Source organism: Lissotriton helveticus, chromosome 6 (assembly GCF_964261635.1).
Source record: "Lissotriton helveticus chromosome 6, aLisHel1.1, whole genome shotgun sequence".
Taxonomy (NCBI): domain Eukaryota; kingdom Metazoa; phylum Chordata; class Amphibia; order Caudata; family Salamandridae; genus Lissotriton; species Lissotriton helveticus.
This window is the reverse complement of record NC_136067.1, coordinates 42,003,514-42,017,547: the sequence shown is the minus strand read 5'-3', so window position 1 is coordinate 42,017,547 and position 14,034 is coordinate 42,003,514. Positions and strand designations below refer to the sequence as shown.

General features: G+C 41.5%; 1 protein-coding gene across 1 annotated transcript in view; it reads left to right on the top strand.

Annotated features, from left to right (window-relative positions):
- Window positions 1-14,034, top strand: part of GLP1R (glucagon like peptide 1 receptor) — a 730,702-nt gene that overhangs the window by 672,274 nt on the left and 44,394 nt on the right. The gene's annotated exons all lie outside the window — the stretch shown is intronic.

Sequence of the window (14,034 nt, the reverse complement as noted above, 5' to 3'; positions counted from 1 at the left end):
ACTATTACAATGCATGTCATTACAACGCATTGCGCTGCGGGGCGCTCTAGGATAGGGACTGGATTTAAGTTACTATCCAACTCCTTCCCTACTATCCACGGGGACTGGAGTTGGAATAGTAAATAAACTATTCACTATCCAGCACCCCTAAGCGCTATGCGTTGTAACAGCATGCGTTGTAAAAACTGCGATGTAAAGGCATGCGTGGTGAAAGCATGCGTTGTAATGTCATACATCCATGCAGGCTGTGTAATGGCCTTCCTTTAGATCTGACCATGCCAGCACAGTCTTCAACACACAGTGCACCTTGTTCAACATTGCGTTCTAGTCCTGGTTTTCCTTTTACCAACTTGGTGCATTGTGGGACATGTAGTTTCTCCTGTTGCCAAACCTTATCCCAGTCACGTCTTGGTGATGGTACTCCATTTTGCATCATGATTCCGGGTTCCTACAGATACCCCGGTTCATTGCGCGACTTGTCAAACTTACAACTCCATTTCTGCACTCCACTCCTGGTTTCTTTGTGTCTCCTGGCTTCCTTTGTCTCCCCTTCTTGAAGTTCCCTTCAATGGTGGTCCCTTGATTCCCTGCACCTGGTTGTTGACTCAAACCTGGCTCGCTCTGTGTAGCCGTGCTCCTCCCACGCTCATCTAGGCCCATAACAGGTTTCTACCACTGGGTCGCTGATGTAATCTTTGCATGCTCTCCTTATGTACTCCCCGTTGCCTTCCACATTTCGCATATTCATTTATTTGAATACATATTTTCAATTTATAAATGCACATGGCATATATGTTTGCATATGTAAACAATATAACATTTGCATTCAAATATTTTATAGTTCAGCAATACTTCATAAATATATTCAGATGATTTATAATGCATTAGATCATTTATGTGACGGTGCAACAAGAGTAATATGTTAATTCTTGCATTGACATAATTTATTGTGAGGCCTGCCATGTTTAAAATAATGATAAATGTGTATTTAAGTTGGGTACCAACAGGTGGAAGGCGGAGGGAAAGTCTTTGACTTCCTAGGACACCAGATCGAGTGAGAGAAGCTGTAAACACTCACTGAGAAGGGATGTATGTCGTTACAACGCATGCTTTTACAACGCATGCCAGTAAGACGCAACTTTTACGACGCGAGTTGTTACAACGCATTGCATTGGGGGGCGCTGGATAGTGACTAGTTTAATTTACTATTCCAACTCCAGTCCCCATGGATAGTAGGGAAGGTGTTGGATAGTAATTAAACTATTCCCTATCCTAGAGCGCCCTCCAGCGCAATGCGTTGTAATAACTGCGTTGTAAAAGTTGCGTCGTAATGATAGTTCGTTGTAAAAGTTGCGTTGTAAAGGATGTTTCCCCTGAGAAGGACAGAGGCTAGTATCTTCGAGCCAACATGGCCTTACCGGCTTGCTGTGACACCATAGCTCTCGAGCAGAGATTGACAAGATCTTCTTCACACAAACCAAGACCTCTTTTGTTCAACTTAGGTATCTGGGTGAGAGGCCACCTTAGAAACTCACACTGGCCCTTTTATTGCTAGGACAGCTCAGCTAGAGGCAGGAAGGAAGAGATGGAAGAATAGAGATAGACTCCATCTTTTCATGGAAGAGAACTCTGAATTTTTAGACCACCATCACAATGTTGCAAACTGCAATTCATTTTATTATATTGTTTATCAATAATTTGCATTATCCCTGTCTCATTCATTTTTGTATTAATAACGATGCATTTTTATGCACTAGGATAGGACCTTGATGTTAATAAAATCTATCTTTATTGTGCATTTTTTTTTATGTTTGAAAGCTTTATTGATTCAAAGGTTATAAAACAGCAAGGTGACATCAGCAGAAACAAAATGAGTGAGAAAAATATGGAAAAAAGATAAATGCTAAAACTACTGGTGACACTAAGAAAAATCCAAGCATTTTCTAGTTTTTAAGGGGGGTAAAGGGAGGAGGGGGGGAACAGGGGGAAGTAAAAACCATGTTAATATCAACATTATATATATATAGGCAAAAACAATTGTAGGCAATTAGAACAAATCAAGTGCACAAGAACCGAAAGAAGGAAATATCATATATAACATGAGTGAAAGAACCAAAACTGTGAAATCTAAGGAACGAAACTGCAGGCAGGAGTACAGATGTTCAAGGAGGTTTAAAATTGGCAGAGGAAAGTGGAGTATAATCTCTTCTAGCAGATTGATCTAAATACAGGGTAAGGGGTAAGCAGTAAAGCTCAACATTGCGAGAGGGTGTACAGGAGGAGGCAAAGGCAACATCAAGTCTATGGGAATTACACAGGAGATTCCACCAACAACGAAGGGAAAGATTTGTAAGGGACGTCCAATTGGAGGCAATGTGTTGGAGAGCATGGGCTAGCATGAGGTCAAGAAGACCAAGTGAGAGTAAAGGAAGGTTCAAAGAGTCTGAAAGACTGCCCAGAAACACAAGGGAATTGGAGTAGGGAACAGAGAGTGTAAAAATGCGGGAGATGCGAGACCAAACTTGTTTCCAAAAAACTTGAACAGGGGGACAGAGAAAGAAAAGATGAAAAAGATCGGCCCCAGGGTTGTTACATGTCCAGCAATTAGAGGTGGAAGAAGAAAGAAAACGAGACAGAGAAAGAGGAGAAAGATAAAGTCTATGATAGAAGAAAAATAGGGACTGCGTGAGGGATGCAGTGCGAGAAGTCTTCAACGTTTTAGTCCATATTTTGTCCCAGAGAGAAATAGACCAAGAACAAGCCAGGTCCTTCTCCCAAGATAGTTCCACTTTAGACTTGGGGCGGTCAGGTTTAGGGACGGAGAAGAAACAATAGATAAGAGAGGCTTTAGGAAAAGTGGTAAGGATGGTAAGAAGAGGGGAAGAGGAGGGAGGTAATCCTGAAGATGGGAGAGAATAATAACGATCAAGGGCAATTTCCATAAGAATACAATATTTCTGTGCAAATGAACGGGGGCAGTGAAACTGTGTCTGAAATTGAGGGAAAGAGCAAGGTGAGGAACCATCAAAGAGCTGATGAACCCAAGTAATACCTTTCGATCTCCAAGAGGACCAGGCAATAGGTCTATTGCGCAAAAGAATAAGTGAGTTATACCAGATGGGTGAAAGTAAAAAAGATTCACGGGAGACGGTCAGTGGGGAGAGCAAAGGTTTTAAAAGAGAAGAAGTATGCTTGAACAGCGGAGGGACTACATAAGGGGATTTAGAAGTAAAGCGAAGTACCTCAGGAAATGAAAAGGGTAATAATAAAGAACGTTCAATATGAAGCCAGAGGGTAGAAAGAGGGGATAGTTCTGATGATAGCCAACGAGAAGCCTGACGAAGAGAGAAGGATTTATGGTAGAGGCGAAAATCTGGAAAATGAACTCCTCCATTTGATTTGGCCTTACGAAGAGCCGATAAAGATATGCGAGCTTTTTTCTGTTTCCAAAGGAATTTGGATAGAATAGAGTCAATTCGATGAAAGTAAAGGGCCGGGATATGGACAGGGAGCATAGAGAGTAAATAAATCAAAATAGGTGCAATCATCATCTTGACAGAATCAAGACGACCCCACCAGGAAAGAAAGAGAGGATTCCAGGAAGAGAGCAGGTGTTCAATTCTAGAGATGACCGCGTTCAGATTGAGTTTGATAGAGGATGAGATAGAGTTAGAAAAAAGGACTCCGAGATATTTGATCTTATTACTATTCCAAGCGAAGCCTGTGGAGGTAAAGAAATGTGGAAGACAATATTTAGTCAATGGAAGAATTTCCGTCTTATCGGAATTAATTTTATATCCTGAGACAAGAGAAAACTTCTCAAACTCAGCCAACAAAGACGGGACAGAGGAAACTGGATCCGAGATAAATAAAAGAATATCATCAGCGTAAGCAGATAATTTGAGTTGATGTTCTCCATATGGAAAGCCAGAAATCGAGGAATTGTTACGAATAGAGGTTAGAAAAGGCTCAAGAGCTAAAATAAAAAGAAGAGGGGAGAGTGGACAGCCTTGACGAACACCACGTCGAAGCGTGAAGGATGAGGTGAGTTGACCATTTACAAGGACTGAAGCTTTGGGCATGAAATATATAAAAGAAATAAAAGAAATAAACTTAGGCGCAACACCATGCCATCCAAAGGATGCAAGCAGGAATGATCAATCGACACGATCAAAGGCTTTTTCAGCATCCACAGAAATAGCTGCTAGGGGGATAGAGAGAGAAGAAACTTTATTTAAAACATTAAGGAAAAGTCTAGAATTATCCGAAGTAAGGCGGCCCTTAACAAATCCGCATTGTTCTTTCCCTATGAGATGTGGCATAAAAGGATCAAGACGTAAGGCTAACAATTTGGCAAAGAGTTTGTAATCAACATTAACTAAGGTAATCGGTCGATAGTTCTTACAAAACTTAGGATCGCGACCCTCTTTGGGAATGAGGCAGATAGTTGCATCTTGAAAGGAACCCTGAGAAAGGCCAGCGGAGCAAAACGATTGAAAGAGAGAAAGAAGTTTAGGCAAAAGAAGGTCGGAAAAATGCAAATAAAATTCGACCGGAAATCCATCAGGACCAGGTGTTTTGCCTTTAGTAAGGGAAGACAGCGCAATGGAGAGTTCATGAAGGGTAAAATCCGTTTCGATGTCTGAAAAATTAAGTTGGGACGTATCAGGCTTAGGTAAATTATCAAAGTAGGACTGAAGAAGAGCTGGTATAGGAGGGTTCTCGGGAGTGTACAAAGATTCATAAAAGGACTGAAATTGTTCTAAAATATCTTTATCTGTGTGCAAGAGGACATTGGAGGGGGAATAGATAGAGTCTATGAAAGTACGTTCTTTACGCGACTTGAGGTAGTTAGCAAGTAATTTGCCTGATTTTTTGCGACCGCCATAATAACGTGCACTACTCCGGAGGAGAAAGGAGGAGGCCGAATCAGGGGTGAGTTTGTTAAAAGCAATTTTGGCTTGAAGAAGTTCAGAAGACATATGATTGGGGGAAGAAGTATAGAACTGATGCTCCAACGTTTTGATATGGGATAAAGCAACTTTACGCTTTTGAAGAAACTGTTTCTTTTTTTTGGACACAAAATCAATAATGAAACCACGGGCTGTGGCTTTAAACGAATCCCAAAGGACATGGGAGGAGACATGAGGATCCGAATTGAGCTGGAAGAATTCAGAGGTGAAAGAGCGAAAAGATGAGGAAAAATGAGGGTCAGTTAGTAGGGAGGAGTTGAAACACCAGCGAGAAGACTTAGGGAGAGGGGGGAGGAGGTCAAAGTCTGTAACAATAGCAGCATGGTCAGAGATTACAATAGGTTCAATAGAGGAAGACAAAAGATTTTTCTTCCAGGAAGAGAGCAGGTGTTCAATTCTAGAGATGACCGCGTTCAGATTGAGTTTGATAGAGGATGAGATAGAGTTAGAAAAAAGGACTCCGAGATATTTGATCTTATTACTATTCCAAGCGAAGCCTGTGGAGGTAAAGAAATGTGGAAGACAATATTTAGTCAATGGAAGAATTTCCGTCTTATCGGAATTAATTTTATATCCTGAGACAAGAGAAAACTTCTCAAACTCAGCCAACAAAGACGGGACAGAGGAAACTGGATCCGAGATAAATAAAAGAATATCATCAGCGTAAGCAGATAATTTGAGTTGATGTTCTCCATATGGAAAGCCAGAAATCGAGGAATTGTTACGAATAGAGGTTAGAAAAGGCTCAAGAGCTAAAATAAAAAGAAGAGGGGAGAGTGGACAGCCTTGACGAACACCACGTCGAAGCGTGAAGGATGAGGTGAGTTGACCATTTACAAGGACTGAAGCTTTGGGCATGAAATATATAAAAGAAATAAAAGAAATAAACTTAGGCGCAACACCATGCCATCCAAAGGATGCAAGCAGGAATGATCAATCGACACGATCAAAGGCTTTTTCAGCATCCACAGAAATAGCTGCTAGGGGGATAGAGAGAGAAGAAACTTTATTTAAAACATTAAGGAAAAGTCTAGAATTATCCGAAGTAAGGCGGCCCTTAACAAATCCGCATTGTTCTTTCCCTATGAGATGTGGCATAAAAGGATCAAGACGTAAGGCTAACAATTTGGCAAAGAGTTTGTAATCAACATTAACTAAGGTAATCGGTCGATAGTTCTTACAAAACTTAGGATCGCGACCCTCTTTGGGAATGAGGCAGATAGTTGCATCTTGAAAGGAACCCTGAGAAAGGCCAGCGGAGCAAAACGATTGAAAGAGAGAAAGAAGTTTAGGCAAAAGAAGGTCGGAAAAATGCAAATAAAATTCGACCGGAAATCCATCAGGACCAGGTGTTTTGCCTTTAGTAAGGGAAGACAGCGCAATGGAGAGTTCATGAAGGGTAAAATCCGTTTCGATGTCTGAAAAATTAAGTTGGGACGTATCAGGCTTAGGTAAATTATCAAAGTAGGACTGAAGAAGAGCTGGTATAGGAGGGTTCTCGGGAGTGTACAAAGATTCATAAAAGGACTGAAATTGTTCTAAAATATCTTTATCTGTGTGCAAGAGGACATTGGAGGGGGAATAGATAGAGTCTATGAAAGTACGTTCTTTACGCGACTTGAGGTAGTTAGCAAGTAATTTGCCTGATTTTTTGCGACCGCCATAATAACGTGCACTACTCCGGAGGAGAAAGGAGGAGGCCGAATCAGGGGTGAGTTTGTTAAAAGCAATTTTGGCTTGAAGAAGTTCAGAAGACATATGATTGGGGGAAGAAGTATAGAACTGATGCTCCAACGTTTTGATATGGGATAAAGCAACTTTACGCTTTTGAAGAAACTGTTTCTTTTTTTTGGACACAAAATCAATAATGAAACCACGGGCTGTGGCTTTAAACGAATCCCAAAGGACATGGGAGGAGACATGAGGATCCGAATTGAGCTGGAAGAATTCAGAGGTGAAAGAGCGAAAAGATGAGGAAAAATGAGGGTCAGTTAGTAGGGAGGAGTTGAAACACCAGCGAGAAGACTTAGGGAGAGGGGGGAGGAGGTCAAAGTCTGTAACAATAGCAGCATGGTCAGAGATTACAATAGGTTCAATAGAGGAAGACAAAAGATTTTTCTTCCAGGAAGAGAGCAGGTGTTCAATTCTAGAGATGACCGCGTTCAGATTGAGTTTGATAGAGGATGAGATAGAGTTAGAAAAAAGGACTCCGAGATATTTGATCTTATTACTATTCCAAGCGAAGCCTGTGGAGGTAAAGAAATGTGGAAGACAATATTTAGTCAATGGAAGAATTTCCGTCTTATCGGAATTAATTTTATATCCTGAGACAAGAGAAAACTTCTCAAACTCAGCCAACAAAGACGGGACAGAGGAAACTGGATCCGAGATAAATAAAAGAATATCATCAGCGTAAGCAGATAATTTGAGTTGATGTTCTCCATATGGAAAGCCAGAAATCGAGGAATTGTTACGAATAGAGGTTAGAAAAGGCTCAAGAGCTAAAATAAAAAGAAGAGGGGAGAGTGGACAGCCTTGACGAACACCACGTCGAAGCGTGAAGGATGAGGTGAGTTGACCATTTACAAGGACTGAAGCTTTGGGCATGAAATATATAAAAGAAATAAAAGAAATAAACTTAGGCGCAACACCATGCCATCCAAAGGATGCAAGCAGGAATGATCAATCGACACGATCAAAGGCTTTTTCAGCATCCACAGAAATAGCTGCTAGGGGGATAGAGAGAGAAGAAACTTTATTTAAAACATTAAGGAAAAGTCTAGAATTATCCGAAGTAAGGCGGCCCTTAACAAATCCGCATTGTTCTTTCCCTATGAGATGTGGCATAAAAGGATCAAGACGTAAGGCTAACAATTTGGCAAAGAGTTTGTAATCAACATTAACTAAGGTAATCGGTCGATAGTTCTTACAAAACTTAGGATCGCGACCCTCTTTGGGAATGAGGCAGATAGTTGCATCTTGAAAGGAACCCTGAGAAAGGCCAGCGGAGCAAAACGATTGAAAGAGAGAAAGAAGTTTAGGCAAAAGAAGGTCGGAAAAATGCAAATAAAATTCGACCGGAAATCCATCAGGACCAGGTGTTTTGCCTTTAGTAAGGGAAGACAGCGCAATGGAGAGTTCATGAAGGGTAAAATCCGTTTCGATGTCTGAAAAATTAAGTTGGGACGTATCAGGCTTAGGTAAATTATCAAAGTAGGACTGAAGAAGAGCTGGTATAGGAGGGTTCTCGGGAGTGTACAAAGATTCATAAAAGGACTGAAATTGTTCTAAAATATCTTTATCTGTGTGCAAGAGGACATTGGAGGGGGAATAGATAGAGTCTATGAAAGTACGTTCTTTACGCGACTTGAGGTAGTTAGCAAGTAATTTGCCTGATTTTTTGCGACCGCCATAATAACGTGCACTACTCCGGAGGAGAAAGGAGGAGGCCGAATCAGGGGTGAGTTTGTTAAAAGCAATTTTGGCTTGAAGAAGTTCAGAAGACATATGATTGGGGGAAGAAGTATAGAACTGATGCTCCAACGTTTTGATATGGGATAAAGCAACTTTACGCTTTTGAAGAAACTGTTTCTTTTTTTTGGACACAAAATCAATAATGAAACCACGGGCTGTGGCTTTAAACGAATCCCAAAGGACATGGGAGGAGACATGAGGATCCGAATTGAGCTGGAAGAATTCAGAGGTGAAAGAGCGAAAAGATGAGGAAAAATGAGGGTCAGTTAGTAGGGAGGAGTTGAAACACCAGCGAGAAGACTTAGGGAGAGGGGGGAGGAGGTCAAAGTCTGTAACAATAGCAGCATGGTCAGAGATTACAATAGGTTCAATAGAGGAAGACAAAAGATTTTTCTTCCAGGAAGAGAGCAGGTGTTCAATTCTAGAGATGACCGCGTTCAGATTGAGTTTGATAGAGGATGAGATAGAGTTAGAAAAAAGGACTCCGAGATATTTGATCTTATTACTATTCCAAGCGAAGCCTGTGGAGGTAAAGAAATGTGGAAGACAATATTTAGTCAATGGAAGAATTTCCGTCTTATCGGAATTAATTTTATATCCTGAGACAAGAGAAAACTTCTCAAACTCAGCCAACAAAGACGGGACAGAGGAAACTGGATCCGAGATAAATAAAAGAATATCATCAGCGTAAGCAGATAATTTGAGTTGATGTTCTCCATATGGAAAGCCAGAAATCGAGGAATTGTTACGAATAGAGGTTAGAAAAGGCTCAAGAGCTAAAATAAAAAGAAGAGGGGAGAGTGGACAGCCTTGACGAACACCACGTCGAAGCGTGAAGGATGAGGTGAGTTGACCATTTACAAGGACTGAAGCTTTGGGCATGAAATATATAAAAGAAATAAAAGAAATAAACTTAGGCGCAACACCATGCCATCCAAAGGATGCAAGCAGGAATGATCAATCGACACGATCAAAGGCTTTTTCAGCATCCACAGAAATAGCTGCTAGGGGGATAGAGAGAGAAGAAACTTTATTTAAAACATTAAGGAAAAGTCTAGAATTATCCGAAGTAAGGCGGCCCTTAACAAATCCGCATTGTTCTTTCCCTATGAGATGTGGCATAAAAGGATCAAGACGTAAGGCTAACAATTTGGCAAAGAGTTTGTAATCAACATTAACTAAGGTAATCGGTCGATAGTTCTTACAAAACTTAGGATCGCGACCCTCTTTGGGAATGAGGCAGATAGTTGCATCTTGAAAGGAACCCTGAGAAAGGCCAGCGGAGCAAAACGATTGAAAGAGAGAAAGAAGTTTAGGCAAAAGAAGGTCGGAAAAATGCAAATAAAATTCGACCGGAAATCCATCAGGACCAGGTGTTTTGCCTTTAGTAAGGGAAGACAGCGCAATGGAGAGTTCATGAAGGGTAAAATCCGTTTCGATGTCTGAAAAATTAAGTTGGGACGTATCAGGCTTAGGTAAATTATCAAAGTAGGACTGAAGAAGAGCTGGTATAGGAGGGTTCTCGGGAGTGTACAAAGATTCATAAAAGGACTGAAATTGTTCTAAAATATCTTTATCTGTGTGCAAGAGGACATTGGAGGGGGAATAGATAGAGTCTATGAAAGTACGTTCTTTACGCGACTTGAGGTAGTTAGCAAGTAATTTGCCTGATTTTTTGCGACCGCCATAATAACGTGCACTACTCCGGAGGAGAAAGGAGGAGGCCGAATCAGGGGTGAGTTTGTTAAAAGCAATTTTGGCTTGAAGAAGTTCAGAAGACATATGATTGGGGGAAGAAGTATAGAACTGATGCTCCAACGTTTTGATATGGGATAAAGCAACTTTACGCTTTTGAAGAAACTGTTTCTTTTTTTTGGACACAAAATCAATAATGAAACCACGGGCTGTGGCTTTAAACGAATCCCAAAGGACATGGGAGGAGACATGAGGATCCGAATTGAGCTGGAAGAATTCAGAGGTGAAAGAGCGAAAAGATGAGGAAAAATGAGGGTCAGTTAGTAGGGAGGAGTTGAAACACCAGCGAGAAGACTTAGGGAGAGGGGGGAGGAGGTCAAAGTCTGTAACAATAGCAGCATGGTCAGAGATTACAATAGGTTCAATAGAGGAAGACAAAAGATTTTTCTTCCAGGAAGAGAGCAGGTGTTCAATTCTAGAGATGACCGCGTTCAGATTGAGTTTGATAGAGGATGAGATAGAGTTAGAAAAAAGGACTCCGAGATATTTGATCTTATTACTATTCCAAGCGAAGCCTGTGGAGGTAAAGAAATGTGGAAGACAATATTTAGTCAATGGAAGAATTTCCGTCTTATCGGAATTAATTTTATATCCTGAGACAAGAGAAAACTTCTCAAACTCAGCCAACAAAGACGGGACAGAGGAAACTGGATCCGAGATAAATAAAAGAATATCATCAGCGTAAGCAGATAATTTGAGTTGATGTTCTCCATATGGAAAGCCAGAAATCGAGGAATTGTTACGAATAGAGGAGAGGAAAGGCTCAAGAGCTAAAATAAAAAGAAGAGGGGAGAGTGGACAGCCTTGACGAACCCCACGTCGAAGCGTGAAGGATGAGGTGAGTTGACCATTTACAAGGACTGAAGCTTTGGGCATGGAATATATTAAAGAAATAAAAGAAATAAACTTAGGCCCAAAACCATGCCATCCCAAGGATGCAAGCAGGAAAGACCAATCGACACGATCAAAGGCTTTTTCAGCATCCACAGAAATAGCTGCTAGGGGGATAGAGAGAGAAGAAGCTTTATTTAAAACATTAAGGAAAAGTCTAGAATTATCCGAAGTAAGGCGGCCCTTAACAAATCCGCATTGTTCTTTCCCTATGAGATGTGGCATAAAAGGATCAAGACGTAAGGCTAACAATTTGGCAAAGAGTTTGTAATCAACATTAACTAAGGAAATCGGTCGATAGTTCTTACAAAACTTAGGATTGCGACCCTCTTTGGGAATGAGGCAGATAGTTGCATCTTGAAAGGAACCCTGAGAAAGGCCAGCGGAGCAAAACGATTGAAAGAGAAAAAGAAGCAGATAACGCTTAACGCGAAAAAAACTGAGGTGATGATCGTGGGAAGAGATGCGGACCGCTGGGGTGACAGTTGGTGGCTGCCGGAGCTGGGGCCGGCCCCTTTACCAGTGGTGGAACTTAGAAACCTGGGAGTGTGGCTTGATCACACTCTCTGTTTTACGACCCACACCAAGAGAGTGGCGGCAGGTTGCTTTGGTGTCCTACGCGGGTTCCGACCGGTGCTCAAATTTTTTGATGCCCCGACAAGACAGCTGATCATCCAAGCGATGATTATTTCCCGCTTGGACTACGCCAGTTCGCTCCTACTTGGAGCAAACCAAGCGGAGATCCTTCGCTTACAACGGGTACAGAATGCTGCGGCGAGGGCGGTGGTCGGTTTGCCTCGGACCTGTCCTACTTCTAACACCTTACGGTCCTTGCATTGGCTACCGATCAAAAGTAGAATCCATTTTAAAGCTCTCAGCTTGGCCTTTAAAATTTTAAAAAGGTTGGCACCTAAGATACTTAATAATCTTGTATCTCCCTATGTCCCGACTCGCCCTCTTAGATCTCTTGGGCAATCCCTTGTGGTTGTCCCACGTTTCAGACTCAGCCGCATGGGCGGTCGTTCCTTTCGCGTGAGAGCTGCGATTCTCTGGAACGCTCTTCCTTTAGAAATCCGCCTCTTAGACGACTTATTAGCATTTCTTAGGGCTTTAAAAACCCATTTGTTTTAAATCTCTATTTCCTTCTCTTTTTCCTGTTTTAGTGCTGTGTTGTGTCCACCTTTCCCTGCGCCAGGACGCTCCTTAGCTGGAGCATCTGTGCGCAATAAAAATGACAATAACATAACATAACATAACATAACATAAAGAAGAGGAAAGAAAAATGTAGTCAAGACGGGAAAAAGAGGCATGTGGAGGAGAGAAGAAAGAAAAGTCTAACATGTCTGGATGGGTGAGTCTCCAGGAGTCTACAAGGTGAGCCTGTGTAATAGTGTCCAAAAACTGTTTATGGGGCTTATGTGGGGTAAAGCGAACAGAGGATTTGCGATCTAAGAAGGGATCAACAATCTGGTTACAATCGCCTCCTAAAAGGAAATAATCATCTTTATGCTGGACACATTTGGTAGTAATTGATGGCCAAAAAGAAGAATCAAAGTTTGTGGGACCATAAACGTTAAACACAGTAATTGGAATTGCATTAATAAGAAGCTTAGCTAACACCCAGCGACCTTCATCATCCTTTTCCTCTAACACAATCTTACATTTGAGACGTTTGTGAATCAAGATAGCAACTCCATTCTTTTTATGAGAGGCTGAAGAAAATAACACAGTACCAACCCACTGCCGTTTCAACTTCAAGGATTCAAGGTCAGAGAGGTGGGTTTCTTGAATAAGGGCGATATCTGGATTATGAGAAGCAAGATGGGATAGTACTCTCTGCCGCTTAATAGGGTTGTTAACACCTTTCACATTCCATGAAACAACTTTAAATATTAAAACAGAGTAAACAAGTTAAAGTCAAAAAGTGCGAAACATACTGTAATAGCAATAAGCCAATTCTTTGAAAAAAGACGGAAAAAAGAAAGGAAAAGGGAAGAATAAAAAGGAGAAAGGGTAAGAGAGGGGAGAAAGGAAAGGAAGGAGAGTTAGCAAAAGGAAAGGAAGAAAAGAGGCAGAGAAGACAGTACAAATCCTTAAGGATGACTGCAAAAACATACCTGAAGGGGAAATACGAAAGGGAGAAGAGGGGATGGCGACACTCAACAAGATGAACCAGCCAAGGAGCAGGGTCACAACCGCACCGGGACATCATAGAACCACAAAGGGAAGGGTACAGGATGGATGGAATAATAAAAGAACACATCTGTGGAAGGGGAGAAAAATAGTTAGAAGCAATATCAGGACAACAAAATACATTCTGAAGATTACAACAATCAGTACAACAAAAGATGACAACAAGAACAAATAAAACAAACAGCAATCAAGTTAAATACAACAAGCTCAAGGAGGGGGGAAGAGAAAGGCAGGAATGCAGCGAAGAAAGAGAACGTGGAGCCAAGTATAAAGTATCATAAAGAATTTCAAACTATTCAGCCATTTGACGAAGAAGTGTCCATGCCGCCGCCGTTTTGTAGAAGAATGAAATTCCTAAGTTCACCAGGATCTTGAAATGTCCAAGTTTTATTCTGATGGGTGACCTTAAAAATGCAGGGGTGGAACAGGCCATATCGTGCCCCAAGGGAGCGTAGAGATGGGCGAAGAGAGAGGAATTCCTTCCGTCGTGTTGCGGTAGTATTGGAGACATCTTGAGCAAGGAATACCCGTTGACCCAACCAGGAGACTTGACGTTTGGTTCTGGCAGCCGAGAGGACAGAAAGTAGATCCGTGAATTTCAGAAAAAGGATAATGACCCCACGAGGTTTTGTAGAAGCAGCTGAGCGAGGACCAAGTCTATGGGCTCTTTGAATACTGAGAGCCGTGGATGGTAGCATGTCTAGAAGTTTCGGGAGGAAGGAGGTAAAGAAAGTCACTGGGTCATCTC